We start from the raw sequence: 23,881 nt of genomic DNA, 5'->3' as shown, positions 1-23,881 counted from the left end.
ATCGGATTTGGTGGCCACGGCTACGGCCGGGAAATCCACCTTTCTACCTCAAGTCACTCCCCAACTGAAAAAGGCACCGACCTTTCAACGCAGCCCTTTCGTTCCTTTAAAAATAAGAGAGCAAAGGGCTATTCATATCTGCCACGAGGCAGAGGACGAGGGAAGAGACAGCAACAGGCAGCTCCTTCCCAGGAACAGAAGCCCTCCCCGGCTTCTACAAAAGCCTCAGCATGACGCTGGGGCTTCGCAAGCGGACTCGGGGGCGGTAGGCGGTCGTCTCAAGAATTACAGCGCGCAGTGGGCTCACTCGCAGGTAAATCCCTGGATCCTGCAGATAATATCTCAGGGGTACAGGTTGAAATTAGAGACAGAGCCACCTCGCCGTTTCCTGAAGTCTGCTTTACCAACGTCCCCCTCAGAAAGGGAGACGGTTTTGGAAGCCATTCACAAGCTGTATTCTCAGCAGGTGATAGTCAAGGTACCTCTTCTACAACAAGGGAAGGGGTATTATTCCATTTTTTTTGTGGTACCGAAGCCGGATGGCTCGGTAAGGCCTATTCTAAATCTGAAGTCCTTGAACCTGTACATAAAGAAGTCCAAGTTCAAGATGGAGTCACTCAGAGCAGTGATAGCGAACCTGGAAGAAGGGGACTTTATGGTATCCTTGGACATCAAGGATGCGTATCTCCACGTTCCAATTACCCCTCACACCAGGGGTACCTCAGGTTCGTTGTACAAAACTGTCACTATCAGTTTCAGACGCTGCTGTTTGGTTTGTCCACGGCACCTCGGGTCTTTACAAAGGTAATGGCCGAGATAATATTTCTTCTTCGAAGAAAAGGCGTATTAATTATCCCATACTTGGACGATCTCCTAATAAGGGCAAGGTCCAGAGAACAGCTAGAGATGGGTTTAGCACTATCTCAAGAGGTGCTAAAGCAGCACGGATGGATTCTGAATATTCCAAAATCCCAATTAATGCCGACAACTCGTCTGCTGTTCCTGGGGATGATTCTGGACACAGTTCAGAAAAAGGTTTTTCTTCCCGAAGAAAAAGCCAAGGAGTTATCTGACCTGGTCAGGAACCTCCTAAAACCAGGAAAGGTGTCTGTACATCAATGCACAAGAGTCCTGGGAAAAAATGGTAGCTTCTTACGAAGCAATCCCTTTCGGCAGATTCCATGCAAAGGGATCTGTTGGACAAATGGTCAGGGTCGCATCTTCAGATGCACCTGCGGATAACCCTGTCGCCGAGGACAAGGGTATCCCTTCTGTGGTGGTTGCAGGAGGCTCATCTATTGGAGGGCCGCAGATTCGGCATGCAGGATTGGATCCTGGTGACCACGGAGGCCAGCCTGAGAGGCTGGGGAGCAGTCACACAGGGAAGAAATTTCCAGGGAGTGTGGTCGAGCCTGAAAAAGTCTCTTCACATAAGCATTCTGGAACTAAGAGCAATCTACAATGCTCTAAGCCAGGCGGAACCTCTGCTTCAAGGAAGACCGGTGTTGATCCAGTCGGACAACATCACGGCAGTCGCCCATGTAAACAGACAGGGCGGCACAAGAAGCAGGAGGGCAATGGCAGAAGCTGCCAGGATCCTTCGCTGGGCGGAGAATCACGTGATAGCACTGTCAGCAGTATTCATCCCGGGCGTGGACAACTGGGAAGCAGACTTCCTCAGCAGACACGACCTTCACCCGGGAGAGTGGGGACTTCATCCAGAAGTTTTCCACATGCTATTAAACCGTTGGGTAAAACCAATGGTGGACATGATGGCGTCTCGCCTCAACAAAACACTGGACAGGTATTGCGCCAGGTCAAGAGATCCGCAGGCAATAGCTGTGGACGCGCTGGTAACACCTTGGGTGTACCAGTCGGTATATGTGTTTCCTCCTCTGCCTCTCATACCAAAGGTATTGAGGATTATACGGCAAAGAGGAGTAAGACTAGTGGCTCCGGATTGGCCAAGAAGGACTTGGTACCCGGAACTTCAAGAGATGGTCACGGACGATCCGTGGCCTCTACTTCTGAGAAGGGACCTGCTTCAGCAGGGTACTTGTCTTTTTCAAGAATTACCGCGGCTGCGTTTGACGGCATGGCGTTTGAATGCCAGATCCTAAAAGGAAAAGGCATTCCAGAAGAAGTCATTCCTACCTTGATAAAGGCAAGGAAGGAAGTCACCGCGAAGCATTATCGCCGTATTTGGCGAAAATATGTTGCGTGGTGCGAGCAGCGGAGTGCTCCGATGGAGGAATTTCAACTGGGTCGTTTTCCTACATTTCCTGCAATCAGGATTGTCTATGGGTCTCAAATTGGGATCTATTAAGGTTCAAATTTCGGCCCTATCAATATTCTTCCAAAAAGAATTGGCCTCAGTCCCTGAGGTCCAGATTTTTATCAAAGGAGTACTGCATATACAGCCTCCTGTGGTGCCTAAGGTGGCACCGTGGGATCTAAATGTAGTTTTAGATTTCCTCAAATCCAATTGGTTTGAACCACTAAAGAATGTGGATTTGAAATATCTCACATGGAAAGTGACTATGTTACTGGCCCTGGCTTCGGCCGGGAGAGTATCTGTACTGGCGGCTTTGTTTTATAAAAGCCCTTATTTAATTTTCCATTCGACATAGGGCAGAGCTGCGGACGCGTCCGCATTTTCTCCCTAAGGTGGTATCAGCGTTTCACCTGAACCAGCCTATTGTAGTGCCTGCGGCTACAGACGACTTGAAGGACTCCAAGTTGTTGGACGTTGTCAGAGCCTTAAAAATATACATTTAAAGGACGGCTGGAGTCAGAAAATCTGACTCGCTGTTTATACTGTATGCACCCAACAAGTTGGGTGCACCTGCTTCTAAGCAGTCGATTGCTCGTTGGATTTGTAACAAAATTCAACTTGTACATTCTGTGGCAGGCCTGCCACAGCCTAAATCTGTTAAGGCCCATTCCGCAAGGAAGGTGGGCTCATCTTGGGCGGCTGCCCGAGGGGTCTCGGCATTACAACTCTGCCGAGCAGCTACGTGGTCAGGGGAGAACACGTTTGTAAATTTTTACAAATTTGATACCCTGGCAAAGGAGGACCTGGAGTTCTCTCATTCGGTGCTGCAGAGTCATCCGCACTCTCCTGCCCGTTTGGGAGCTTTGGTATAATCCCCATGGTCCTTTCAGGAACCCCAGCATCCACTTAGGACGATAGAGAAAATAAGAATTTACTTACCGATAATTCTATTTCTCGGAGTCCGTAGTGGATGCTGGGCGCCCATCCCAAGTGCGGATTATCTGCAATACTTGTACATAGTTATTGTTAACTAATTCGGGTTATTGTTTAGGAAGCCATCTTTCAGAGGCTCCTCTGTTATCATACTGTTAACTGGGTTTAGATCACAAGTTGTACGGTGTGATTGGTGTGGCTGGTATGAGTCTTACCCGGGATTCAAAATCCTCCCTTATTGTGTACGCTCGTCCGGGCACAGTACCTAACTGGAGTCTGGAGGAGGGTCATAGGGGGAGGAGCCAGTACACACCACCTGACCTGTAAAAGCTTTACTTTTGTGCCCTGTCTCCTGCGGAGCCGCTATTCCCCATGGTCCTTTCAGGAACCCCAGCATCCACTACGGACTCCGAGAAATAGAATTATCGGTAAGTAAATTCTTATTTTTCTCCTTTTTGAGAAGACTCATATGCCCCTACTAGAGCTTGAACATTGGATACCCGTCCTGGGGTTGCAGAAACGAACGCCCCAACTTGGGCTGTAGACACAGACGTCCCTTCTTGGTCTGTAGACACAGACGCCCCTTCTTGGGCTGTAGACACAGACGCCCCTTCTTGGGCTGTAGACACAGACGCCCCTTCTTGGGCTGTAGACACAGACACCCCTTCTTGGGCTGTAGACACAGACGCCCTTTCTTGGGCTGAGTAAAGAGCGTCATCATTCCAGAAAAGTTCAGACACTAGGATCTGGAACTGTACCAGACATTGACTGACTGTTTGTGTCCCCTGACGTAGCCGGAGGATATCAGAGGAGGCTGAGGGTTCGTCAAAGATGCGCCTGAAGGTTGCCACGAAATCTGTGTATGAAGAGAGCAGGGCATCAGAATTCTCCCATAGAGGTGATGCCCAATCGAGGGCGGAGCCACTGAGGAGGGAGATGATGTAAGCAACCTTGGTGCGGTCAGTTGGGAAACTGCAAGGCTGTAACTCGAAATATATCTCACACTGATTTAGGAAACCCCGACAGGCTTTTGGGGAACCATCAAACTTGGCAGGTGTCGGTAAATGGAGACAAGGAGCAGAAACAGGAGTGGTGGGTGGGGATACCACCAAAGGTACTGCAGTCAGCACACTGGACGCCCCTGAACCACGGAGGGTTACTTGTATTCCATCCAGCCAAGAGGAGAGGTCCTGGAGACAGAGAATCACATGGCCCCGTGTAGCCGCCTGACGTTCAAGGCAGGCTGCAAGTTCTTGCATCGGCCTAGTCGCTTGGGCCTGGTCTCCGGCCGGATCCATTAGGTCAGTGCTTACTGTCACAACTGAGGGCTGGTGCTGACCAGGGGGAAGCCTCAGTTGTAGGGGCTGAGGTATATGTGTACCTGGGAGGCAGTACAGGGTTCTTAGACATGCAGGGAACCTTTAGAACAAATGCCCGAAGGCGTGACCAAGACAACGAAGGAAAGTTCAAAGGTTTATTAAACACAGTTCAGAGGAATACTGATGACTTGGTACAGGTAACAGGAATCACAGTTCAGATAAATACTTGGGATCGATGACGGAACACCGATGGTGACTTGGGATCGATGGCGGAACACCGATGGTGACTTGGGATCGATGGCGGAACACCGATGGTGACTTGGGATCGATGGCGGAACACCGATGGTGACTTGGGATCGATGGCGGAACACCGATGGAGACTTGGGATCGATGGCGGAACACCGATGGAGACTTGGGATCGATGGCGGAACACCGATGGAGACTTGGGATCGATGGCGGAACACCGGTGGTTACTGGGGATCGATGGCGGAACACCGATGGTCACTGGGGATCGATGGCGGAACACCGATGGTTACTGGGGATCGATGGCGGAACACCGATGGAAACTTGGGATCGATGGTGGAACACCGATGGAGACTTGGAATCGATGGCGGAACACAGATGGTTATTGGCAGGGCAGAGCACCGCTGGAAGCTAGAAGCTGGAAGCCGGTCTCAGGTAACTGCCAGTCACAGGGAGCAATGTAGACACTGCAGAGTCAGGCTGTACTGCAGAGAAAGTCCATGGAAGAACTGCACACTGGAATCACTGTAGACAATTGAAGCACTGACCTCTTTCCACCCCAGGAACAAGATATTTATACCAGCTGGGAAACAGGGATTGGCTGGCTGATTAACCAGAGACCAGAGTGCAGCTGCTGGGTAATCAGGCTGAGAGCAGAGTGCAGCTGATAGGCTGAAAGGTAACATGTGATTAGGAAAACATGGCTGCGCCCATGTTAGCTTTTGGAGGGAAAGATTGTTTGTAACTTGCATGTGAAACTTAACCCTGATGCTGCCAGAATCACAGTAAAGAGATTAGAGACAGAGATGCAGCGTGCTGCACACAGACAGTGCAGATGGAATCCAGGCTTGGAACACTGGGACAGTCTCAGGAGGCAATTGGAAGGTAAATACTGATAAGGAATTACCTGGATCGTGACACATACATACTGGAGCGCTGTAATGCGGCACAATATGAAGTGGGGACACTATGGGGGATATTCAATTGTTTGAAAAGTCAGTAGGGTGTCTGTTTTTTCCTATCTAATAGACAGGAAAAAACAGACACTCAACCGACTTTTCAAACATTTGAATTCCCCCCTATATGTCATGATGTGAATTGGAGGTACTGTGTGGTAGAATGTGTACTTGAAGCCCTACAATGTAACATAATGTGACCTAGGACACTACTATGGTTCTTAAAATAAACTAGGGAACTACAGTACTATGGGGTGTAACATTAACAAAGGCTATACTATGGTTCAGAAAATGAACTCAGGATATATTCTAGGGCATAACATTAACAACTGCTGCGGAGAGGTGTCCCTCTAGAAGCATTGTGACAGGGGCCCACAAAGTTCTGGCTCTGCCTCTGACTCTGCATATACCATTTCTACCACCTCTCCTGTTCCTGCACCCCTCACCACCAAATGTGCCATGATAAAAAACACACCAGTCCTTACACATCAAGAGAAGACAGTTTTGCCTAAACACCAAATAAACCACTTTACCAGCCAGACATCACCACCTAATGCCTGTGGCTTCCACAACTGAACCTGCTGCAATGGCAAATCCCGTTAGTAGCATGCATATATGAGTCCTGGCTTGAATCGGTGTAAGCACGGTACATACCCCTACAATGGTGGTATTCTATAATCATGTACAGGCAATGCTGATATCGAGATATGGGGGGCACCTTTTATACTCATTTATAATTAATGTGTCATCATTGCTTGCATAGTCGGAGGGTAGGGCTCACCACTGATACAGGGGTCTATTCATGAAGCAGTGAAAAGTGTGGAGAAGTGAGCCAGTGGAGAAGTTGCCCATGGCAACCAATCAGCATTGAAGTAACATTTATAATCTGCACACTATTCAATTGTACGGAGCAGCTGATTGGTTGCCATGGGCAAATTCTCCACTGGCTCACTCAGCTGCGTTTCTAGAGAGGAGGAGGCCCGTGTGCAGGCTCCGGCTGGGCCCCCTTCTCTCTAGCCGGCAGAGCTGTGTAGGCTCTGGGCACTAGGGTCCCTAGGGGACCCTAGCGATGTCCCAGAGTCTACAGTGCATGCACAGATTTTCGGAAAAATGGCACGGCAGCTATTTTCCCAGTGATTTTCCTACTGCACATCTGCAAATCACCGGGAAAATGGCGCCATTTTCCCAGTGATTTTGTCAGCGCTGCTGCTGCGCCGTGGGACTCCGGTGGGTGAGTATTTCAATTAATGGGTGCAGGGTGTGCGGTGTGGGCCCCCCGGGGGGCCCGTGTGCACCGCACACACTGCAACCATTATAAATACGGCAGTGGGCTCACTTCTTCACTCTTTTCACTGCTTCATGAATAGACCCCACAGTGTGTTGTGGCATTGTGTAACTTAAAGAAGTGGACCCCAAAACATTTACCCTACCGCGGGCTATCGGGATGCCACCTACATTCCCATTTTAGCCATGATGCTGTGTCAGCTGGACCTGGCGCTCATTGGGTCTGACAGAGAAGAAATATTCTATCCCACATTGGTTTCTAATAGAACTGCAGCAGAAAATAAGAAATCTGAGCAATGCATTCTACCGTCATGCTCCATATATGATCATTTCAATTTTCAGGTTTATTTCCCCCATAAATACGTGAATTTGTAAACAGTTTTGGGATCATTTAGTTTACTGTATATGTAGCAGACATTGCATGACTATATAGAAATAATAAACGTGTCCTTCATTCGCACGTTTATCCGCACTGAATTTATATTACATTTTTCAGGTGTTAAAACCAGTTTCAATAAAGTGCTAAATTAAACTGACAATGGTGAAAACAAATTGTTACAAAGCATTTTCCAGCAGATCAATCATAGGTTTAGGATGTAGGATTCATCAACAGCGCGTTCAGATCTCTTACAAGGACACGTCTATACAAAACAGGCTACGGAGAGGAAAAGATGTGTTATCAAGCCTGAGAATCTCTGCTGTAATAAAGTCTAGATCTCTCAGACAATGTGAATTTATAACAATAGCAAATAGAACGGCTGGGATGAAAGAATCTATTGGCGCTTATCAGATGGACTTGTAGTTCTGTATCCTGGTCAAAGCGGGGAAAACCTGCATCATTGTGCTGCTACAGTAGGCTGGACATTTTAACAGTATAGAAAATACATTTTAGATTGATGTCATCGAAATTGTGTGTCATTTATTTAAAAAAATGGTATACTCTGCAATTATAATGTATACAATAAAGGAATAATAGAGTTTAGATTTTATTAACATAAATTAAGGCTGGTAGTCAGAACTTGCAAATTCTATTAGTTCCGCTATGATTTTCTGCTATAGTAGAAAACTGTGGGGCATATTTATTATCAGGTTTTAGACCCCAGAATTATAATTTGTTATAGCCGCTTATCGCGGCAATATGAAATGAAAGATCGCCCAAATGCCCATCCCTGCGGTGTGTTAGAAGTGAAGTGATCTCTAATGCGATGACTTCACTACTCCTACAGGAGCCAAGTGCTCTACTGCACATGTGGTGAGTGCCCGCTGCGGTACCTTCTGCAATCTGTAGCCCTAGGCTACATTGACTAACAACATCTAAACATGGTGTAAGCTACAGAAGACAAGCTCCATAAATATTTCATATTCCAGAGCTTGGTAACTGTAAAAAATAAGCAGTCCCCATAAGTTTCTGTTTTTGCAATCAAAAATGGGGGCTCGTAGCAGTCTCTAAAAGATACAATCAGAGGGTGCACCACAAATATTAATTAATAAATAGACTCCTATATATTCATTTAACAAAAAAAACTGCAGCCCCATAGAAGAGATATATATTTAGTATTGTCAAATGGTGTTTTAGTGAGGTATGGTATGGCGGTTTACTTGCAGAGTTTTATTGTTCCATGTGCTATACTCTCTTCCAAAGTACCACACAGCTCCGGGTTTTGGCAAGGGTCTATGAGAATAATGAAGTAGGCCGTGAGGGGGGGGGGGGGGGGCAACATCATGGATCAGCGCCACAGCGAGGATGGTGTAGCTGGTGCCATCGCCCAAGGCGCAATGCCCTGTAGGCACCACCACTGTCCCAGCCCATAATGCCACCTGCTGTATTACCCGAGTGCCTGCTAATTAGGTGATATGTGCAGGACTGTCTGGCTGTTTTCATTGCATGACATCCATGATGTTTTGTTCCAGAGTAAATAAAGACCACGAAGAGCCTAGAGCAGAGCTGGCCAAACCAGTCCTCAAGATCTACCAACAGTTCATATTTTCCAGACCACCTAGCTGGTGCACAGGTGTAGTCATTACTAATTAAGATGTGCTGCATTCATTCCTAACTGACAATTCTACAGATCTCCAGGAGGCCTGGAAAACATGAACTGTTGGTAGATCTCGAGGACAGGTTTGGCCAGCCCTGGCCTAGAGCCACAGAGAGGAAGCACAACAGGAGAAAGCAGTACAGCACCATCATTCCAATGTGTTTTAGCTTTGTAAATGGGTTCTGAGTTTCTTGCACAGAGAATAATTAGTTGCTGTAAAAAATAAAAAAAAAGACTGTGGGAGAGATTTATTAAAGTTTGGGGGGAGAGATAAAGTATATACAGATGTAGTACCACCCAATCAGCTCCTGACTGCTTGGTACTTTATCTCTCTCCGCTTTATCTCTCTACAATATTTGATAAATCTCTCCCTAATACATTTTGTAACTCCTTCTCCCAATATTTTTCTCTTTTTGCCAAATCAACACAGGAATTACAGAAATATTCCCGTGGTATAACAGTGACGTTCTTTTTTCAATACATTGTAAAGACTGGGTGCTGCCCAACATGTATTAGAATTATCAAAAGCTGAGGTGCCGAGAGGGGGTACTAATTATTATATTATATTATATTATATATAAAGGTGCTTAGCAGGGGGCATAGGCACTCGCAAATTCTACCCTGCACCCACCTCCAACCCCCTTCACAGCGCCGCACACAGTAAATATTTTGGTTTTGAGGGGTCACAACTCTGTCTCCCCATTTTTCGTCACCCCACCACCACCCCATACCTGGGCCCGTGGCCAGATTCAGGGGGTCTGCGTACGTGTACTGGCCATAGTGTGCATGCGCAAAGTGATTGACAGCGTTGGCCTTGGGGAAGGATGTCGTCGCTGCATTTTTTGGACGCGGTCCAGACCGTTTTCAGGGTGGCTGCGTGATGTCACATGCAGCCGCTCTGAGAAAACAAATGGTGCCAGACCACCTGCTAGTGCAGCCAGGCAGGGGTTAACCTATAATCGATGCGTTCACAATTAAATTGCGAGCACATTGTAGTGCGGCACCACGCACATGCTGGGTGGCCTGGTACTGTGCTGGGCGGCCCCCAGCATGTGAGTAGATGGAGGCAGGTCTTGCTGTCGAAGTAAGATCTGCGTCCATCTCTGAATAACCCCCTAATTTACTCATTTGTGATTTTACTGTTCCATAATTTAGCGCTATACTATGAGACTTACCTTGAAAACAAACTCAAAATGGATCTATAAAGAAACAGAATTTTCCATTTTATGATTCTCCATCTCTTATAATTATGGAATGAATTTTGTTTAATTTAGAGGTATGTCAAATCCTTTTTAAAAAGCAAGCCATGAAAACAACAGTTCTACTATATTACAATGACCATTGTACACTGGCATATCTATAATGGGAGCAGTATGTGCGGTGCATACAAGCCAGGGGTCTAGGGGGGCCACAACACACACCCTGTACCCGTGTTTAATGACATACCTCTTCAGAGCACAAATCACCCGGTTATATGCACCCGGTTATAGTGTCTAACCTACTCTAATCCTTCCCCATTACACTCAAAATGTTAGTTTCCTTTTATGTTTTATATACCAGGGAATAACATACTTCATTTCTGCACCACCTAAAATGACCTACTCCGGGTTTTAGTACCTAAAATTACCTAATTCTGGGGCATATGTATTAACCTGGAGAAGGCATAAAGAAGTGATAGTGATAAGTGCAAGGTGATAAAATCACCAGCCAATCAGCTCCAATATGTAAATTAACAGTTAGAAGCTGATTGGCTGGTGCATTTATCACCTTGCACTTATCACTGGTTTATCACTTCCTTATGCCTTCTCCAGATTAATACATCTGCCCCTCTGTTACTTAAGTTGAAACTATATCATTTTACGGGATGCGGTTAAGATTCTAGCTGTCAGGATCAGAACATCACCGCTAGAATCCCATCACCCGTCAGACACTGGAATCCCAACAGCATCAGGAGACTGATGCCGGAATCCCAACAGTTGGCATCCCAACCGTACGTATAGCGGACGGGTTAGGGCCGGGGAAGGGGGGGTTAGGTTTAGGCGCCACCCAGGGTAGGGGGTTATGGTTAGCATGCAAACCCAATTTTACTGTGGAAATGTGATGAATGAGTAGTTTTCATATGTAATCAATATATACAGATGTGTTATGGTACAGCCTTGCTGCGTAGCGTACACAACGAGACTGACGGCTCCTGAGATTCGTGGGTGCAAGTGTACACATGCACCTGCGATCCATTCGCTTCTATCGGAAAGCTGTGGCTGCAAATGGATCGCAGCCTTCCCCGGAATAGTGCATCGCGGGAACAAAGGCTTTAAGGAAGAAGCAGGACACATCTGTAATAAAGGCACAGTGTTTCAAATATAATGATATGTTGCATGGTTTTGTTTTGTTTTCATACAAAGTATAAATTCCTAAACTGAAATTTTGACACCTATAAAATCCTAAAACATGGATTAAAAAAAACAAATTTTAGTTTTTTAGATCCTAAAAATCAGGGGCCTAATTGTAATTATCAGGGAAAATCATAAGTAGGGATCAATATGCCTCTACTGTAAGTGTGTTGCTATTCATTTTGCAGGGTGAGTTCATGGGATGGGTTAACGGGTTGGTCAGCATACCGCCTGCGGGATCCTGGCAGCAGAATGCCGGCAGGGGATGGGCAAGCGCAACAGAGCACGCCACAGGTTCTATGGACACCCAGGAGTGGGAATAGACCCTGTGTGTCGGCATTCTGGCATGCGGCATTGTGATCGCTTGGGATTCCGGCGTCAGGATGGTGACCGTCGGGATTCCAAGTGCCAGTCACATGACCGCATCCCATTGCAACACTGTGATTTAAATGCATAGTGCATATTAACATGAGAATTACCTTAGAAAAAAAGTTACTGTAAAAGTATAGGCTGTTCCACTAAGAAGGTATTTTAAGAACCACTTTAAAAAAATAAAATTGGGATTGCTTAAAAATAGTGGTAGACCATAAAGTTTAAGTTATAACAACTTAGAAAGACTCTAAATATTTCATCAGTAATTGTCCCCAAGGTTCCAGACTGTTCACTGTTCACATCAAATATAAACGAGCATTGTTTAATGAATCCTTTGATGTACTGCACCAAGGTGGAACAAACGGTATCTCTATGGAACTGGATTATTCATTATTGAATGTAGCACCACATGTGGGAATGATCTAATAAACTGACATTTTGGTTCTTTTTGGCTGATGGAATTCATAGATGGATGAAAAGAAGAAACATAAAATATATCAATGATCACAACATTACACCAAGATTTACACAAAGTAAAACAAAAGATGCTAAAAAAATTACAATTTGATGAGTGTCAATTATTGGCATCCTACTATAAAAGAGACAGCAACATTACCTATAATCCGATTATAATTTTTTTTAAATTAAAGTGTTTTTTTTTTTTGTTCAGAATTCATTTGTTCAGCCATAGAAAAGCTGATTTAGAATTTTTTTATTTCTTTTTTTTTTCTGGGGGGGGGTGATACTGGAAGACTTGCACAGGTATAATAAATAATATACAGGTGAATCATTTACAGTAAACCCTTCTGCCAAGCCTGTTTGTTACCCACTGCTTCTGATCGGCAGCTACCAGTCTTGCCTATCAATGGAGCCGAATAGGAGGAAAGAAAGACATGAAGAGGAAGGGAGTGGAAGGTGAGGATGGTGAAGGAAGTGGACAGTGACTTGTGAGAGCAGATGGGAAAAATATAAGGTACAACAGATGGGATGGGTGGGTAATAAGAGACAGACACAGAGGGGTCATCAAGACAGGTACGATTACAAACAGACTCAGAGAGCTTTATAAATAAGTAAGAGTCAATGGGAGTGTTTCTGAAGATTTAAAAAGTGGGAGTGCCCCTCAAAAAGCATTTAATTCAATCCACACTTCCAAACATTAAAAACCTTTAGAGCCACATTTATCACCATCTGCATCTGATGATGTGGATGACAAGTGATTAAATAGGTCAAACTCGCATTGTGATAATTGAGTACATCTCATTGATTTATCAATTATCACATTCAGGGACAAGCTCTTTCTCTGCAAATGCCCTCTGCAGCATTATCGGGGTATTTTAAACTACCCCACTGAAAGAATGTTTTCATTAATCAAGAACTAGATCAGAGGCCCGACTGGAAATATTGATTAAACAATGTAATCAGAGAATTGAGATGTGAAACAAATTGTTAAAATCCAAGAATCAAAATGTGAGATTTAAAAATTCTAATGCAATTGCAAACTGATGCATGCAGTATATCACAGGCATCAGGAGTCTGGACAATACAATAGATTCAAATGGCCTTGCAAGAGATAGAAGACCATCAACAATGACCCCCCCAAAAAATCAGTATTAAACTATTATTATTATTATTATTATTATTATTATTATTTGTTATATGCTGCCAGTCACGCACACACAAGATAGGATGATAAGAAGCATGAGTGGGTAAAGGATCAACTTTGAGAGACAGAAACCATCAACAATGCAACCAAAAAATACAGCCCAAATTGAAAAAAGCGGAACACAATGTAATTGTCCCTGCCCCCACCCCCCATCCACCCTTATGTTGTATATTAAAAAGGGCATAAGGACATGTACAGTTTAACAAACCAAGCACTTCAGCTGCGGGAATCGCCACTTTTGTGGCTGAAGTGCTTGGTTTGTTTGAGCCTCTGCAAAAGACCACATCTTTGTGATTTGTTAAACCAAGATACCAATGGGCTTAAAGCCATTTGTCAAATTTTGTAACATGTCAGACTCATCATCATCATCCTCTTCACCATCTTCACTGTTGTTAATATCCTCATCTTTACCACAAAATATTAGCTGTTGTGATTGCAGCAAAGGTCTTCCTCATAGAATTTTAATCACTTTTAATGAACATAATTTTTTAGACTTTTTTTGGTAGTAGCTTCCAATGCCAATCACTCCCAAGCATGGTTGCCAAAATGTATTGATCCAATGTTAAGATTTTGCAAACCCTTCTGTCTTTGCGAAGTGAAAAAAGAACCTGATCTGAAAGTACTTAACAGAATAATTTAATGTAATCTTTTTCTTTAGCTTCACTAGCTGCTTTTCCAGTAGTTTAATTAAGGGAATCACCTGACTCAGGCACTGTCTGAACTCACTTCATTGGTTACCATTTAAAATGGATTCAGTAACTTGCAAAAATCTAAAGTTATTCTCTACTGTGCTGGTCTAAGGAAACTTTTCCCTATCTCATGCCCTGATATGTACGCTTGGAAAGCTTGTTGCTGTTCCTCCAGTCACTGAAGCATATAGAGGGTGGGATTCCACTTGGGTACTATCTCTTGCTTCAGTTGGTGGCATGGCAAAAAGAACTTTTCTTGCAGCCACTACATTCTTTTACATGCAGTTGCTGAATGACGAAAATGGGCAGAAATGTTTCAAGCCACAATCAGTATGTCCTTCATGCACAATTCATGTTTTAGGAAACTCTGAACCATCAAGTTTATTGCATGCAAAAAACATGGTACGTTTTGAAATTTGCTCATTTGTAATGCTCATACAATGTTACTTGCATTATCAGAAACGATAAATCCTGATGAGAGTCTTAAGGTCAGTGTCACAACTGAGGGCCTGAGCTGACGGGAGGCAGCCTCAGTTGTAGGGGCTGAGATGTAACGGAACCTGGGAGGTTGTATCAGACCCCTAGACATGTAAGTAACATGTAGAATAACTGCCCGAAGGCGTGACCACGACAACCAGGATAAAAGTCAATGATGTTTATTATGACAAACTCCGTAACACAGCAGCAGTAAAAGGAAACATAAAAGTCAACAGAGGATAAATACAATTCCTGGGTACTACAGGGTGGCAAGGGCCACAGGCACTGGTAGTGTGAGACAGTTCTTATAATCTTCTAGTTGGAAAGTCCTTACCAGGCCTGACTGTAGCAATGGAGAGAACCCAGGATCGTACCAGCTGATGTTCCAGGAAAGGCTGGGCTGCTGAAGGTAAAACGGCTGCTGTGGATACTGGCTGGAACCAGACTGTTGTTGGTACGGAGTGGATACTGGCTGGAACCAGTTAAATAATAAACGAACTTGAGAGCGATGAAATAATAATGAAGTTTGGAGTTTGAGAGCGGTGAAATAATAATTCCGGTGGAGAGTGGTAAACTGCAGAAAAGGACACCGGCCCTTTAAGAGAAGCTATACACTGCTGGAAGCTGGGCTGGAAGCAGGTGATTGTTTGAGAGCGGTGAAATAATAATACCGGTGGAGAGTGGTAAACTGCAGAAAGGACACCGGCCCTTTAAGAGAAGCTGTACACTGCTGGAAGCTGAGCTGGAAGCAGGTGATGTTGTAGCTGGAAACAGGTGAGTCCAGAATGGATCGGAGAGTCAGGCTACACCGCAGATGGAATGCTGGTGCGGGTCTCTATAGCAGAAGTCTGGAGACAGGAGCTGGAACCTGGAAGACAACCACAGGAGAGAGACAAACTGGAACTAGGTTAGACAACCAAAGCACTGACGCCTTCCTTGCTCAGGCACAGCTTACTTATACCTGCAGCAAGGAAGGGGTTGGCTAGGCAATTATGCAAATCAACAATACAGACAGCAGATTGGTGGAAATGCTCAGATGACAAAATCCAAGATGGCTGCGCCCATGCAGACACTTGGAGGGAAGTTTGGTTTGTAATCCATGTGAGAATTGAAACAGTAATGGCGACGCCGGCCACAGGAGACAGGAGACGCCAGACTGACAAGCGCACATTTAACCACGCGGGCACAGCGGAGGCCGCGGCTGATGAAATCACCACTCTGACATTCTGCATGTGGAAACTCAGGAGCAGCGGGATCCGGACCTGGAACGCTGAGCCAGCCTTAGGAGGCATCTGAAGGGTAAGTAATGGCGTCCAGATACCCGGATCGTGACAGCACACCCCCCCCCTTTAGGAGTGGCCCAAGGACACTTCTTAGGCTTTAAAGGAAACTTTGCGTGGAAATTTCGGACCAAGGCAGGAGCATGGACGTCTGAGGCATTGGTCCAAGAGCGTTCTTCAGGACCATAGCCCTTCCAGTCAATGAGGTATTGTAACTGACCGTAACGGAAACGTGAGTCCAAAATCTTGGCCACCTCGTACTCGACTCCCCGTTGAGTCTGAACTTTGGGAGCTGGAGGAAGTGCGGAATGAAACCGATTCAGGATCAGCGGTTTCAACAAAGAAACATGAAATGTCCTGGGTATTTTCAAGAAGGATGGTAACTGTAACCTGTAGGCAACAGGATTGATGACTTGTTCAATCTTGAAGGGTCCGATGTAGCGAGGTGCAAATTTCATGCTGGGAACTCTCAACCTCAAATTCTTCGTGGACTGCAACACACGATCACCCACCTTGAGAGCAGGAACCGCTCTACGCTTTCTATCGGCAAACTTCTTATACCTGAATGAGGCTTTAAGCAGGGCTGCGCGGACGTTCCTCCAGTTATTTGAAAACTGACGCAAGGTGACATCCACTGCTGGAACAGAAGTTGCGGGAAGCGGTTGGAATTCTGGAACTTTAGGGTGGAATCCATAATTAATGAAGAATGGTGTAGAAGAAGATGAGGAATGGTATTGATTGTTGTGGCTGAACTCGGCCCAAGGAAGGAGTTGAACCCAGTCATCTTGAGAGGAAGACACATATATACGGAGGAAGGCCTCCAAGTCCTGATTCACCCTCTCGGTTTGACCATTGGTCTGAGGATGGTAAGCCGTGGAAAACTTTAACTTGACTTGGAGGGCTTGACACAAACTTCGCCAAAATTTGGCTACAAATTGTACTCCCCGATCCGAGATGATCTCTTCAGGAAGACCGTGAAGTCGGAAGATCTCTTGTATAAACACTTGAGCCAACTTGGAAGCTGACGGAAGACCGGTGAGAGGGATGAAATGTGCCATCTTGGTGAACCGGTCAACTACCACCCAGATGGTATTAAACTTGTTGCAGATAGGTAGATCGGAAACAAAGTCCATCGACAAATGGGTCCAAGGTCGACGGGGAACAGATAATGGAACCAGTTGCCCCGCAGGCGACTGGCGGGAGACTTTGTGTTGGGCACACTTTGGGCAGGAGGCAATAAATTCCATAACGCCCTTCAGAGTTGGCCACCAGTAGGACCTAGAAATAAATTCAAGGGTTTTCTGAATGCCTGTATGTCCAGCAAAACGGGAAGCATGGGCCCAATGCATGAGCTTCTTCCTTAGAACTGGCTTAACAAAACTTTTCCCTGGTGGAGGCGTAGAGTCCATCCCTACCGTGGAGAATGCCAACGGATTAATAATAGGATGCTTGTCTGCAGACTCGGACTCATTTTCTTGCTCCCATGAGCGGGAAAGGGCATCGGCCTTACGATTCTGAGAACCCGGACAGAACTGGAGTTTAAAGTCAAACCTAGAGAAGAAAAGTGCCCATCTGGCCTGACGAGGATTCAGACATTGTGCGCCTTTGAGATATAAAAGATTTTTGTGGTCGGTAAGTATGGTGATTGAGTGGGAAGCTCCCTCCAACAGGTATCTCCACTCCTCCATAGCGAGCTTGATGGCTAGCAACTCCTGATCGCCAATGGCATAGTTGCGCTCAGCTGGGGAGAACTTCCGGGAGAAGAAACTGCAAGGATGTAGATGTCCATCTTTGGCCCTCTGGGATAACACTGCTCCTACTCCAACGGAGGAGGCATCTACCTCTAAGATAAAAGGAGAGTCGGTGTCGGGCTGTTTCAGAACTGGTGCAGAGATGAACCGTTGCTTCAGAAGGTGAAAGGCCTGTGTAGCTTCCTCGGACCACTTGGACGGATTAGCACCTTTCTTGGTTAATGCAGTGATAGGCGCCACAATGGTGGAAAAGTCTCGTATAAATTTTCTATAATAATTGGCGAACCCTAAGAACCTCTGGACCCCTTTGAGGCTTAAGGGTATAGGCCAATTCTGGATTGCTTGGAGTTTCTCAGGATCCATCTCTAGTCCGGAACCGGACACAATGTAACCTAGAAACGGAATGGTTTTAACTTCAAACACACACTTCTCCAATTTACAATAGAGGTGATTGACACGGAGACGGGAAAGAACCTCTTTTACCCAGAAACGATGATCTTCGAGATTATTAGCAAAGATGAGGATGTCGTCTAGATAAACCACGACATGGCGGTACAAGATGTCCCTGAAAATCTCATTCACGAAGTGCTGGAAGACTGCTGGAGCGTTGCTCAATCCGAAGGGCATGACGAGGTACTCATAATGTCCGTCACGGGTGTTAAAGGCGGTCTTCCACTCGTCACCCTCACGGATTCGGATGAGATTATAGGCACCCCTCAAGTCCAGCTTTGTGAAAATAGTTGCACCACTAACTCTATCAAAGAGCTCGGTAATCAGGGGTAAAGGGTATCGGTTCTTGACGGTAATGTCGTTCAGACCTCTGTAGTCGATGCACGGACGCAGACCACCGTCTTTCTTCTTAACGAAGAAGAAGCCTGCGCCGGCTGGAGAAGATGATGGTCGGATGAAACCCTTCGCCAGGTTCTCTTTGATGTACTCTTCCATGGAGTGTGTCTCAGGCAGAGACAACGGATAAGTTCGGCCTCGCGGTGGAACCTTCCCTGGAATGAGGTCGATTGGGCAGTCCCATTCTCTATGAGGAGGAAGGATATCAGCAGAGGCTTTACTGAACACGTCCGTGAAGTCTTGATATGGAGGAGGCGGAACATCAGATGACCTGGGGAAGGAAGAACAAACAGGAAGAACTTTGGTTAAACAAGTCTCAGCACAGGAGGAACCCCATGCCAGTATTTGCGTAGTCGTCCAGTCAATTGATGGGTTGTGGAGACGGAGCCATGGAAGGCCTAAAACCACTGGATGTGTGGCTCTTGGAATCACTAAAAAAGAAATATACTCAGAATGAAGAACTCCCACTCTCAGACGAACTGGAAGAGTCCTTAAGGAAATGACTGTGTCAAAAATCTTGCTGCCATCCACGGCAGTCAAAGAGATGGACGAGGACAGTCTCTCGGTGGGTAGGGACCACCGTTTAACATAAGCTTCGGTTATGAAATTCCCAGCTGCTCCGGAATCAAGGAGGGCAATGACGTTCCTGTAACGTTGAGCAATTTGGAGCGACACTGGGAGGTTACAGTCATGAGGAGATGGAGAGGAGATCATTACTCCTAGCCGGCCCTCTCCTTGGCGAGCTAGGATCTGGAGTTTCCCGGACGTTTGGGACAGGCATTGATAGTGTGCGACGGAGCTGCACAGTAGAGACAGAGAGACTCAGAGAGACGTCTTCGGCGCTCAGCGGGAGATAGACGGGAACGACTAATTTGCATAGGCTCATCCTTGGATGGAGATGGTTGATGAGGAGGAGGAGCAGAAGATTTAGGAGTAGATGATCTTCCTCGCTCAGTTGCTCTCTCTCTGAAACGTAGATCAACCTTCGTGCAAAGAGAAATTAGCCCATCCAACTTAGAGGGCAAGTCTCTGGTAGCTAACTCATCCTTGATGCGTTCTGATAAGCCATGCCAGAATGCAGCATACAGGGCCTCGTCGTTCCATGCCAGTTCGGATGCCAGGATTTTAAACTGTATAAGATACTGTCCCACAGTACGTGTTCCCTGGCGTAAACGGAGAATCTCAGATGAAGCAGATGTTATCCGGCCTGGCTCGTCGAAGATGCGCCTGAATGTAGCTACAAAGTCAGTATAGGAGGATAGCAGGGGATCAGACTTCTCCCATAAAGGTGATGCCCAGTCAAGGGCTGAGCCACTGAGAAGGGAGATGATATAGGCAATTTTGGTACGGTCACTGAAGAAATTGCCAGGTAGAAGCTCAAAGTGGATTTCACATTGATTGAGAAATCCCCTGCAGAACCTTGGAGATCCATCAAATTTTGCTGGCGTTGGAAGATGAAGATGTGGACTGGAAATGGGTAAGGTGGGTAGGGTTACAGCTGGTGTCACTGTAGTGGACGCACCGGACGTGCCAGGTCCACGGAGGGTCGTTTGAATCCCATCCAGCCGTGTAGAGAGATCCTGGAGACAGCGGATGATGTGGCCCTGTGCAGCCTCCTGATGTTCAAGTCGGGCTGCCAGTTCTTGCATCGGCCTGGCCGCTTGATCCTGGTCTCCGGCTGGATTCATTAGGTCAGTGCTTACTGTCACAACTGAGGGCCTGAGCTGACGGGAGGCAGCCTCAGTTGTAGGGGCTGAGATGTAACGGAACCTGGGAGGTTGTATCAGACCCCTAGACATGTAAGTAACATGTAGAATAACTGCCCGAAGGCGTGACCACGACAACCAGGATAAAAGTCAATGATGTTTATTATGACAAACTCCGTAACACAGCAGCAGTAAAAGGAAACATAAAAGTCAACAGAGGATAAATACAATTCCTGGGTACTACAGGGTGGCAAGGGCCACAGGCACTGGTAGTGTGAGACAGTTCTTATAATCTTCTAGTTGGAAAGTCCTTACCAGGCCTGACTGTAGCAATGGAGAGAACCCAGGATCGTACCAGCTGATGTTCCAGGAAAGGCTGGGCTGCTGAAGGTAAAACGGCTGCTGTGGATACTGGCTGGAACCAGACTGTTGTTGGTACGGAGTGGATACTGGCTGGAACCAGTTAAATAATAAACGAACTTGAGAGCGATGAAATAATAATGAAGTTTGGAGTTTGAGAGCGGTGAAATAATAATTCCGGTGGAGAGTGGTAAACTGCAGAAAAGAACACCGGCCCTTTAAGAGAAGCTATACACTGCTGGAAGCTGGGCTGGAAGCAGGTGATTGTTTGAGAGCGGTGAAATAATAATACCGGTGGAGAGTGGTAAACTGCAGAAAGGACACCGGCCCTTTAAGAGAAGCTGTACACTGCTGGAAGCTGAGCTGGAAGCAGGTGATGTTGTAGCTGGAAACAGGTGAGTCCAGAATGGATCGGAGAGTCAGGCTACACCGCAGATGGAATGCTGGTGCGGGTCTCTATAGCAGAAGTCTGGAGACAGGAGCTGGAACCTGGAAGACAACCACAGGAGAGAGACAAACTGGAACTAGGTTAGACAACCAAAGCACTGACGCCTTCCTTGCTCAGGCACAGCTTACTTATACCTGCAGCAAGGAAGGGGTTGGCTAGGCAATTATGCAAATCAACAATACAGACAGCAGATTGGTGGAAATGCTCAGATGACAAAATCCAAGATGGCTGCGCCCATGCAGACACTTGGAGGGAAGTTTGGTTTGTAATCCATGTGAGAATTGAAACAGTAATGGCGATGCCGGCCACAGGAGACAGGAGACGCCAGACTGACAAGCGCACATTTAACCACGCGGGCACAGCGGAGGCCGCGGCTGATGAAATCACCACTCTGACATTCTGCATGTGGAAACTCAGGAGCAGCGGGATCCGGACCTGGAACGCTGAGCCAGCCTTAGGAGGCATCTGAAGGGTAAGTAATGGCGTCCAGATACCCGGATCGTGACAGTCAGCCATTTTGCTATGACATCACTAAATTTTTCCAACAGATTTGTAGCAATATGCCTCTTATTAAAGCCAGTGATACAGAGAGTAGCCCGTCTGTAAATAAGTTGGCATTATGTGTTAGATATTGCTGCTGCTCCTAAAGGCGATTCACCCACCCATCGGGCTGTCACAGTCATGTAATCTTTAGTTTGACATGTTTCACTTGTCCACACATCTGTAGTTAAGTGTATAGTTGGTACAATGGGATCGGTATGAAATACCTCCAATCAAAATCCCGACGGTCGAAATCCCGACAGCAATTGAACGACGGACAAAATCCCGACATGGACAAAATACTGACACGGTCAAAATACCGACATGTAAAATGCCGACAGGTCAAAATACCGACATGCGGTTTTCATTGTTTTTGTGTGTATGTCGACATAGGCCGACATGGACACCATATAAGTGTACCGCGTCCCCTCGCATGGCTCGCTACGCTCACCATGCTTTGGGCAGGGTGCCTCGCTGCGCTCGGCACACTATTATATTCCCCCTCCAGGTCCACTGGGATGGTAAAGTATGAACAAATAAGTTTCAATGAAAAAAATCATGAAAAACTCATGTCAGCATTTTGACCTGTCGGTATTTTGACTTTGTCGGTATTTTAAATGTCGGTATTTTGTCCATATTGGGATTTTGACCATCGGTCAATTGCTGTTGGGGTTTCGACCATCGGGATTTTGATTGGAGGTAAATTGACTGCATCCCGGTACAATGGCCTTTTGTACTCAAAGAATAATTGTTATTTAACTTCCCAATACAGATGAGGAATTGCTATTCTGGTAAAGTAGAACAGAGATGCAATTTGGTAGTGGAGACACAAGACCTCAACTAATCGTCTAAAACCAGATGCTTTGATGGCAGAAAATGGACACATCCTAACATAGCTGTCATGGTGTAAGAGGTGCAGCTGCGCGTGTGGTGGTGCCTGCTGCCGTGCAGGTGTAGTCTCGGTACTCACCAGGCGCCACTCTCTCTCACCTTCAGGTATCGGAACCTTCAACGGACCTGGCAATCTTCAATCGGATCCGGACACGGCGATTCCCTCTCGGAGCTGACCGACGACCGAGCTGAGGAGAGAATAGTTTACCTTAAAGTGGGTATCAACCCTTCTTCTACTGGAAAAGGGGATACCCCAGGGGTGACCGCGACCTTCACCGGTTGGGTGAAAGGTCATCACTGGCACAAAGCCTCAGCCACCCAGCAAAGGGACAAACATACACGGATGCTACTCACCGTCACAAGTCTTGCACTCCGATCTTCTCCACTTACAGGTCCCTGTAAGGAGGCAAACAAACAAACAGCCGTGCAGGGCCAAGAACTACCCTAGTGTGCGTCAGCTACACTAGCTACATAAACAGAGCCCTCAAACTAGCTCGTGTGAGTGGTGCAACACAACTATGCACAACTTAAACAAACAGAAACTTTGCCCTGCATGGTAACAACACACATCACAATATCGGAATACAAGAACACACGTTACTGTCCCTTTAAATCCCTACCTGCTGCTGAAAGAGGGTGGGCGCCACACAGCCTGCCCACCTCCTGTACACTTCCCTTATGTGGGCCTCAGGCCTGCCTACCTAAATACCTCAGGGTAGCCTGGGCCTTGCGCCCCGCGCCACCTTTAGTCACCCCGGGGCAATTATCCACTGGGCCTAGCGCCCCCTATTTGCGCATGGACCCGAGGCCCGACTGTACCCACGGGCCTAATGCCCGCCTAACTCGTCCCTCGTGGGGTGACCTGGGCCTGGTGCCCAGGGTCACCTTATATTCCCTAACTGGCCAAAATACCCTAGGGCCTAATGCCCTCTAACGTCTCACAGGCCTATTGCCTGATGTGCCCCCGGGCCTAGTGCCCACCTACTGCGCTGGGAGAGGGTGGCTTGGGCCTAACGCCCGAACCCCCTAATTAATGTGTGGTCAGGTCTGGGTGCTTGGGCCACGGGCCGGGGGGGAACCCCGACTGCGCGTGGCCTTGGACCCAGAGAGCTCGACTCACTTGTGCCCACGGGCCGGGAGGGCCCGACTGTATGCCCACAGGCCGGAAGGGCCTGACTCTGCCCACGGGCCTAACGCCCGAATACCTGGTGGTCGAGGGAGGAAAAGGGGAGGGGGAAGGTTAGCCTCACTGAGGCCTCACCTAATCCGGAGGTCTCCGGCACCCTCTTCTGCCGCTGACCCGTCCTGGCCAGCGGCGCCTCCGTCTCTTCTCCACGTCCAGCCGCCGCTGGACATCTTCTTCAAGGGGCCTGGCGTATTCTGGCCTCTTCCGCGGCCTCAGGACCTCTTCACCGCTCTTCG

At 46.8% G+C, this 23,881-nt stretch overlaps 1 long non-coding RNA gene across 1 annotated transcript in view; it reads left to right on the top strand.

Moving 5' to 3' along the window:
- Positions 1 to 5,262: 5,262 nt before the first annotated feature.
- LOC134965563 (uncharacterized) overlaps positions 5,263 to 23,881 on the top strand; it is a 28,722-nt gene continuing 10,103 nt past the window's right edge. The window contains exon 1 of the long non-coding RNA XR_010188437.1: positions 5,263 to 5,655. This is a non-coding gene — a long non-coding RNA (uncharacterized LOC134965563). The remainder of the gene's footprint in view (positions 5,656 to 23,881) is intronic.

The sequence above is a fragment of the Pseudophryne corroboree genome, chromosome 10 (assembly GCF_028390025.1).
Source record: "Pseudophryne corroboree isolate aPseCor3 chromosome 10, aPseCor3.hap2, whole genome shotgun sequence".
In the NCBI taxonomy this organism is placed as follows: Eukaryota; Metazoa; Chordata; class Amphibia; order Anura; family Myobatrachidae; genus Pseudophryne; species Pseudophryne corroboree.
This window is presented reverse-complemented; position numbering and strand designations above follow the sequence as displayed.